At 37.0% G+C, this 9,947-nt stretch overlaps 1 pseudogene; it reads left to right on the top strand.

The window, feature by feature from the left end:
* Positions 1-572: 572 nt before the first annotated feature.
* Positions 573-9,103, top strand: LOC128115678 (vomeronasal type-2 receptor 116-like; annotated as a pseudogene).
* The last annotated feature ends 844 nt before the right edge of the window (positions 9,104-9,947 follow it).

Here is a 9,947-nt window from a genome sequence, read left to right as displayed (position 1 = left end):
TTTGTATTCACTTGATCTCTTTTAGGTCCTAGTAATGGTGTGGTCTAGGGAAGAGCAGGAGACATCCACAAAGGGTTGAAGGCCAGGATCTATTGATTTCTGATATACTCAATATGGTCAAGAAACTTTGTTACATGAATGAAAAGTTTAATTAATAAAATCTGTTAAACTTTAATCCTTCTTTAATTATTCTTTAAAAGTTAAAAGATAAAGTGCCATCTTGTAGATATATGGTTCATGTAATGGTTTTTTTCATGTTTCTCTAGAAGACAATCCCAAAACAAACATATAGCAGACTGAATGTCTAGGAATGTGTTCTAGTTTATGGATGGCATTCAGGGATCACAAAAGCCCTTTATGTATTTTCACAAAGAGAAAAACTCTTATATCAGAATGACCTATTTAGATGAATTCTGAAAATGCTTTCATCTTCAAAGATCTCTTTTCCATGCCCTTACATGAGAAAATATAGAATTAATATAGACATTTAGGTGGGGCATAGAAAAAGCTTTACTTCGATGACTTTGAAAATTTCATATTTGTAACATCCTCCATGATGTTCATATGTCTTTTTTAGAATACCAACAAGGAAATATGAATTTTTCTCATATTAATTTTTGCTACTGAAGAGATCAATAGGAACCCTTATCTTTTACCCAACATGTCATTGATATTTTCCATCACCATTGACATGTGTTTTGTTACATTGAAAGTAATTGATATAATACATTCACAACAATTCATTTTCCCAAAAATTCCTAATTATGAGTGTAGTAAATCTGTATGCCATATATCATTTACAGGACCATTATGGAGTACATCTATAAAACTGACAACCTTAATCACATGGTCAAAGGTGAGACTAAGTGGTAAAAGTAGGGTTAACAGCTTATCTACGCCAAACCCAAGTTCCTACAGGTAATGAATGGGCAGCATGAGTTTTTGTGTGCTGATCTGTATATTCTAAAGGATTAAGAAATCACATATTGGTATGTAACCAACATTTCTTTGTATTACAAGAATAGATAAATTTGGGGGAAATGCAAAATTTTTCTTGAACATTCAGACTTGTCACAAATAATCTAGAATCCAATAGAACTAAAACACAACATTTACAGGTTAAACTTACTGTCCTCTGTAGGAGTTCTGAAAGGTGATTAACACAATACATACATATGAATGAACTTCCTCATTGCTTTCTTTGTTCTTCATCCTTCAGATTTTCTTTGGACTATTTAATCCTATCCTGAGTGATAATGTCCTATTTCCCTATGTCTATCAGATAGCACATAAGGATACATGTTTGCCCAAGGCCATGGTCTCTTTGATGCTTTATTTCACATGGACCTGGGTAGGGCTGGTTGTCTCAGATGATGACCGGGGAATTCAGTTTCTCTCAGACTTGAGAGAAGAGATGCAAAGAAATGGAGTCTGCTTAGCTTTTATGAATGTGATCCCAGATAGCATACAATTATACACAGCAAGGGCTGGAATATAAGACAAACAAATAATGATATCATCAGCAAGGGTTGTTATTATTTATGGTGAAATGGACTCTACCCTAGAAGTCAGCTTCAGAAGATAGGGATATTTAGGTGTACACAGAATTTGGGTCACCACCTCACAATGGGATGTCACCACAATTAAGAGAGATTTCAGCCTTGACCCCTACCAAGGGACTGTCACTTTTGCACACCACCATGGTAAGGTTTCCAAATTTAGGAATTTTATGCTAACAATGAACACTTCCAAATATCCAGTAGACATTTCTCAGATGAGAACAAAGTGGAATCATAACTGTTCAGTCTCTAAGACCAACTTTAGTTCAATGAATCATTGCTCATTCAACACTACATTGGAATGGTTAGCACAACACAAATTTGACATGGTCCTGAGTGAAGAAGGTTACAATTTATACAATTCTGTGTATCCTGTTGCCCACACCTACCATGAACTCATTTATCAACTAGTAGAGTCTCAGAATATAGCCACATCCCAAGGAATACTCTGACTGTCAACAGGTAAACTATCTTACTTTTCATCATACTTAAGTCATGATATTTTTAAATGCCCCCACAAATGTTCATATCTATTTGTCAGGGACTGTTATCTCAATACAAAGATTTCTATTCCTCAAAACAACTAATATGAATCTTTTATGTTGGTAAATAGACTTCACAAGATTAACATTCAATAGATGTCAACTTTCTGTATTAAAAACTTATTTTTGAGAGAATGTGCCTCAACATTTAAAAAATGAATTCAATAATGGAAATAGTAACCAAAAATTTTACAATAAAAACCTCAAGTGACAACTAGAAGAGAATTTCTTTCTAGGGAAACAAAGTATGTGTTGATAAATGTCATAAATAATTATTTATATGGGTATCAATTAAGTATGTAGACAAATAATAAGGACTTCTTGGTGTTAATAATTTTATTTTTATCTCATGTATGTATATTGCATTTACATGATATGTATTCCCTCTATTCCAATCAAAAACTTCCAGTCTTCTCACTTGTTAATTTTACAACTTTTCTCTTTTTAAAAATAATTTTTGCTACTCACAAATAGACGTACACATAGGTATGCAAAAACATCCATTTGGGCGGTTTTCTTTATTTTTTAATTTTTTATTTTTTTATTTTATTTTTCTTTATTAAGAAATTTTCTACTCACTCCTCATGCTATCCACAGACCCCCCTCCTCCCTTCTCCCACCCCCAGCCTTCCTTCCCAAGCCACCCCACATCCCCGCATCCCCCAAATCGAGGTCTTGCATGGGGAGTCAGCAGAGCCCAGCGCACTGAGCCTAGGCAGGTCCAAGCCCCTTCTCACTGCACCAAGGCTGTGCAAGGTGTCACACCACAGGCACCGGATTCCCAGAAGCCTGCCCATAGACCAGGGACAGATCCTCATCCCCCTGCCTGGGTACTCCCCAAACAGTTCAAGCCAATCAACCATCTTCTGTATCCAAAGGGCCTAGTCCAGTCCCATGGGGGTTCCACAGTTCATGGGTTTCCATTAGTGTGGTCCATCATCTCTGCACATCCTCCCATCATGATATTGTCGTCCCTCGCCTGCAGTATCTCTCCTCTCTCTCATCAATTGGATTCCCGGAACTCAGCCTGGTGCCTGGCCGTGGATCTCTGTATCTGCCTCCATCAGTCACTGGACAAAGGCTCTATGATGACAGCTAGATTATTTGCTAGGCTGGTCACCAGAATAGACTGGTTCAGGCACCCTCTGGACCACTGCCAGCAGACATTTTGGCAGTTTTCATGCAAGTAATAAATGTACAGATCTCTTTCACTATGTTATTAATTACTTGATAACATTTCCTCTGATTATTTCCACCATTAAAAATGCATATGAAGTATAACAAAATTTAATTATCCACGAGGTATCTAGACAGGATATCTTCAATATAATTGTCTTTTCTGGAAGTCATAGAAAATTACAGGTCATTAACTGCTGTGGGATGGTCTGTATGTCAAATGTGTTGCTCTGATTGATCAATAAATAAAACACTGATTGGCCATTGGCTAGGCAGGAAGTATAGGCAGAACAAGGAGAAGAATAAAGCTGGGAAGTGGAAGGCTGAGTCAGAGAGACACTGCCAGCCGCCACGATGAAAAACAGCATGTGAAGATGCCGGTAAGCCACAAGCCACATGTCAAGGTATAGATTTATAGAAATGGATTAATTTAAGCTGTAAGAACAGTTAGCAAGAAGCCTGCCATGGCCATACAGTTTGTAACCAATATAAGTCTCTGTGTTTACTTGGTTGGGTCTGAGCAGCTGTGGGACTGGCAGGTGAGAGAGATTTGTCCTGACTGAGGGCCAGGCAGGAAAACTCTAGCTACAATTAACCATGTAACTTTGTCTTATTGGAGGAGCATATGTAATCATTTAATGATGCATCTCACTTAGATGACTTCTTTGCTGAAGAAGAGGATATTTACTAATCCTATTGGAGAGCTGGTGGACATAAATCTGAGAAAAAAACTGTGTGCAGAGCATGCCATTTACAACATTTGGAATTTCCCACAAGGCTTTGGATTAAAGGTGAAAAATAGGAGGTTATTCTTCCTATTTTCCACAGAGTCAACAACTACACATTTCTGAAGACTTAGAGCAGACCATGAAAGCAACACCGGTGTGTACATCATAATTTTCATTCTTTTCAGTACATCTGTGTTATAAAAATTTGTGAGTGATGGCTTGGTGGTTAACAATAATCACTGCTCTTGGGAAGGGCCCAAGTTTAGTCCACTGATCACCTGTTTTTGATGGCTCACAATTTCCTATAAGTCCAGGTCATGGGAATACAATCCTTTGGAATCCATGGATACCTAGGTTTTTAATTCCATTCACATCACACCACAGAAACAGATATACAAAATAAAAATAAAATATTTAGAGTATTAAAATTTTGTAGATAGATAGAAATCATGAAATTTTGTGATTCTGTGTGAATATCTTTATTGCTTAATCAAGAATAACATGTTATTGTTTCCAGAAACATTTTTTCTGTATCCTAAACTTTCATTTTAGCTTAAAAATTTAAGCCTGTGAGAGTCTCCTACAACATACCTTGTTTTCTTCATTCCATGACTCTACATTATTCCAGTTTACCCCCTCCCAAGTTATAATCCTTAATTTTGATTTTTAAACCCTTTAAGAGCAACACATGCCTCCTAAGCATGCCTTTTGGATCATTTCAATCAGGGAAGAAACAATTTCTAATCTCTATATTCAAACTTTATACATACAATGTTACTCAATGTACTAAATATTGTATGGCCTTCAATTTCACTGTAGATTTATAGAAAATGCTCAGATACCTGAATATGATATATAATGCATGATAATAGAAGAATATTTGTAACCTGTGTCTGTTATTTTGTTTATTTCAGATTCTAACTTCTACATGCACTGTGACATGCACTCTCTGATTCAGGAAATTTCATGAGGAACAAACATCAGACTGCTGCTTTGATTGTGCCTGGTGCCCAGAGAATGAGGTTTCCAATGAGACAGGTATGTGTTAGTGTGCAGAAGAAATTGATGAAACTGAATATCTTCTCTTTTCAAAACTAGAAAGTTCCTAGAAGGAAACTGAAAACATAAAATATATAATTTTAATATAATGATTTTACTGATATCACTGACAAGGACCAGAGAGAGGTTCAGACTCTTGTTGTTTAATGAAATATATTTAAGATCTTGGGGAATAGCTTTTAAAACAAAGCAATTATTGTGAAATGATTAGGACAAGAATTCAGATATGAGAGTGTTCTTCAGTGATCACATCCTACCAAGTGATAAGGAAAGTATTCAGAATATACATAATCTTGCACATCATCTAGGTTAAAATGCCTAGTTGGGAACAAAAAGAGACTACCCCAAAGAGAGGAAACTGAAGAAAACACCTGATGATTGTCTTCTGAAATGCAAATACAGGCAGAGATGCATGTGTGCTCATACTGACATGCAAAAATCACTCACACATAAAATCATGTGTACACATTTGTGCATATCATATAAACATAAGAATATACTTATTTAAATCTATTTTAGTTTAAAATTAATTACATCCCCTTCATTTCTACCTTCAGTACCAGCATTAGCCTCACTTGAAACACATTTACATGTCGACTCCATTCTCAAGTCAATAGCAAAAGGACTAGGAAGGTGGATTAAGTCCAAATACATTATATGTATGTATGAATTTTAAATACAATGTTGAAAAAAGTCTACATTTTTATGTTGTGACCTACTCAAAATTCATGTGTAGTTTGCATTTTCTTTTTTCTTTTAGTGCACAGGTAAGTAGTGACAAGAACAAAAGTAAATGTGAATTTATAGATATCCATATACCAGACATCATAGGAATAAAACATAGTAGAAAAAGTAAATGTCCTTTTTTCTTAATATTTATATTATTTGTTGATGTTATGAACTTAAAGTGAAGGGCATTTTGGTGCAGGAGAGTACAGCTTCTTTAGTGGAAATATTGCTTTATGCAAACAGTATGTAACTGAGATAATTGTCAGTTATTGACTCTGTATGAAGGAAGATACAGACCAAGGGCACAAGCAAAATGCACATAGCACTCTATCAGCTGCCTTTGTGATCTGGACATGCTGTTTTAGTGCTCTATTGCTATGAAGAGACACCATTAACATGAAAAATTTTTTTGAGAAAAGCATTTAATTGTGGCACACTTACACTATCAGAGGTTTAGTCCATTATTGTAATTACAATGAGCCCAGAGGCACACAGGCAGGTGTGGTTCAGGAGAAGTGGCTGAATGTTGTCAATCCAGATCCTCAGGGAGAAGGAAGAGAGACACAGTGGGGCTGCTTGTATTTTTGAGAAACAAAAGCCCTCAATAACACACTTCTTCCATAAATGCCACAAGTACTCCAACAAGAATAAATCACTTAATCTTTTTCAACCATGTCTCTTCCTAGAGACCAAGAAAAAAATCTATGAGACTATGGGGATCATTCTCACTCAAACCACAATATAATAGTCTCTGGTCCCCCTAGGCTTATAGAAACATCATAATGTAAAGTGCATTTAGTCCAACTTCAAAAGTCCTCATACTCCATCACAGCATCAGCACCTTTTAAATGTCCAAAGTTTTTGTTTGTTTGTGTTTCTTTTTTATTTCATAATTAATTTAATGTTACATATCAGCCATGGATTCTCCTGTCCTCCCTCCTTCCACCCCCCAGCCTTACCCCCAAGCCTTCCCCCATTCCCACCTCCTACAAGGCAAGGGCTCCCCTGGGGATTCAGCTTAGCCTGGTAGATTCAGTTGAGGCAGGAGGTCCAGTCCTCTCCTCCCTACACCAAGGCTGAGCAAAACATCTCAGCATAGGCCCTAGGTTTTAATTAGCATCAGAGTTTTCTTTAAGCTTTTTATCTCTTTAAGCTCTGGAATTACTTCCATTACACTTCCTAGTGCTCCTTTTCTTCTCAAGTCATTTGTTTAGTACTTTTCCATGCTCACCTAGCTCCTTTTCATTATAGATTTGAATAAGAGTGACAATTAATAACCATAAAAGGAAGTCAAAACAAGGCTCTCTTAAAATTTCCTCATTGTCCTTAATCCAAAACTCTTCAATTTGTCCTCAGGCATATTTTTTCACCAGGGCAAAAATCAACCACATTCTTAGTCAAAATATTAAAGGAACATTTTCTGAGCCTTTTACTGTTTTTTACCGCTATGAAACTACTTGAGTTTCAGAGGTTCCAACTCAGAGGTTTAGATATCCCCCAGGTCTGCCTTCCATGCTCCCAATAGTATGGCCCATTAAGCCTTACTTAAAACATTCAACTGCTTTCCATAGATCCAAAGTCCACATTCTGGCAACTAGAAGCATGACCAGGCCTGTCACAGCAATATCCCACTCCTCCCTAATATTTTTGTTTTAGTATGTGTTATATTACAGTGAAGAAACACCGTAACCCTGACAATACTTAAATGAAGTGTTTAATTGGAGCTTGCTTACAGTTTTAGTCCGTCGTCATAATGTCAGGGAACATGACAGAACAGAGACATATACATTTCTGGAGAAGAAGAAGAGTGTTTTACATCCAGATCCTCAGAGGCATGAAGAGAGAGACTCTGGGGTTGGCTTGAGATACTGAAAAACCAAAGCCCATCCATAGTGAAACAGTTCTCTCAACAAGGTCACATCTACAGCAATAAGAACACATATTTTAATCTTTTCAAATAGGGCCATTCTCTAGTGACAAGCACTCAAATCTATGAGCATAGAGGAACCACTCTCACTTTAACCACCACACATTCACAGTACATAGATCTATAGATAATAAATATAATATTTGAGAAACTAGCTATTCTGAGCTGTTTTCCATTATTATTTATAAACCCCTAGAAACCAAATATTTTTCTAATTTTTAAAAATTTCCATGAATACGGAAGTTGATAAACAGGAATAAGAAGTTTCTCAGCTCCCTTTATCATGAAGGTGTTGATTTTCATTACCAAGGATAGATTTCTACACAGCAGCCTGATTGTACTGCTCCATACAGCAACAAGGAAAAAATTGTTATTGAACCCCAAAATGGTTATTGAGGTATCCTCTGATTAATACACATACTAAAAGATTAAGAATATAATGATGAAATTTTATGAGGGTTTCTTGTTAATTTCCTTCTGCAGATATGGAGCAGTGTGTGTGCTGTCCAGAGGACCAGTATTCCAACACAGAGCACACACCTGCAAAGACATGTCTCCTTTCTAGCTTATGAAGACCCATTGGGGATGACTCTGGCCTGCATGTCCCTGTGCTTCTCTGCCCTCACAGCTCTTGTTCTTGGTGCTTTTGTGAAGTACAATGACACTCCCATTGTGAAGGCCAATAATCGCATTCTCAACTACATCCTACTGATTTCTATCACTTTCTGTTTCCTCTGCTCATTGCTGTTCATTGAGCATCCCAACATAGTCACCTGAATCCTTCAGCAGACCACATTTGGAGCCTTTTTCACAGTGGCTGTGTCTACTGTCTTAGCCAAGACTATTACTGTTGTCTTGGCCTTCAAGCTCACTACTCCAGGAGGAAGGATGAGAGCAATCTTGGTATCAGAGGCACCTAAATTTGTCATTCCCATCTGTACCATGGTCCAACTAATTTTCTGTGAAATCTGGCTGGTCATGTCTCCTCCCTTTATTGGCATAGATACACACTCTGAACATGGACAGATCATCATTGTTTGCAACAAAGGATCAGTTATTGCATTCCATTTTGTGTTGGGATACTTAGGCTCTTTGGCTCTGGGGAGCTTTACTGTGGCTTTCTTGGCCAGGAATCTTCCTGACAGATTCAATGAAGCTAAATTCCTGACCTTCAGCATGCTGATGTTCTACAGTGTCTGGGTCACATTTCTCCCTGTCTACCACAGCACAAAGGGGAAAGTCATGGTGGCTGTAGAGGTCTTCTCCATCTTGGCCTCCAGTGCTGGGTTGTTAGGGAGCATCTTTGTCCCAAAATGTTATGTTATTTTGATGAGACCAGATTCAAATTCTTTTCCAAAGATCAGGGATAAAGTAATTTATTGACCATTTAGTTTAAAAATTTTAGATTATACTTAAAATATCTCTGTTCTGTTTCCTTGAGATGACTATCTCTTCCATTCCCAGATTTTATCATTTTCCTATCCAGTTTATCAAGTTTGATAATGTCATCATTGTTTACCTTACATTTTAGTGTTAATGTGGGTGAGACCTTATTGTATACATTTTGCTATTCCTAGTGGATATATTCTCACAGGAATCTCCCTCATCTTCTGGCTCTCAAAATATTTCCTTCCTTCTTCAATATACCCTGAACCTTAGGTCTGAGAAGGTATTGTAGATGGATTGATTGCTTGGTACTATATGTATATTTTGAATGGGAGGAATCATTAATAAATGGACCCCTGTTAGTCTTTATTCCCACATATTTTTTCCTGTGATACCATGCAGAGTACTTTCTAGCAACTTGCATGCTAGTCAGTAGGGGAATACCTTCTACTTGGGCACCAGTTCAACTTTTCCATATTTGATGATGAAAGTAAGTGTCATCCCCTGGAATATTGCCACGGCAGCTGGTAGTATAGAGAAATCCCACCACACAAGCCTCGGGGATCTATGTGGGAAAAGATTTGGAAAAGTTTTAAGGGGTAGTAGATGTCTTCATGGAAGCATTGTCATCTAGAAATCAACAGGACTGACAATCATATGAAATCACAAAGACTTTAGAGATATACATAAGATCTGCAGAGACACAAGCCAAAAAATACCACAGTACTAATAAGTAGACATAGACTCAAATCCTGTCCCTAAACAAGAAAAACTTTGTAATTCTTGCCTGTTTCAAAACAGAAAACAAGTTTTCTAGAACAGAGTTTCAATGGCTATGCCA

The sequence above is a fragment of the Peromyscus californicus genome, unplaced genomic scaffold (assembly GCF_007827085.1).
Source record: "Peromyscus californicus insignis strain IS unplaced genomic scaffold, ASM782708v3 Scaffold_1__1_contigs__length_55948999, whole genome shotgun sequence".
NCBI lineage: Eukaryota > Metazoa > Chordata > Mammalia > Rodentia > Cricetidae > Peromyscus > Peromyscus californicus.
Note: the sequence above shows the minus strand (reverse complement) of the source record. Positions and strands in the feature narration are given on the sequence as shown.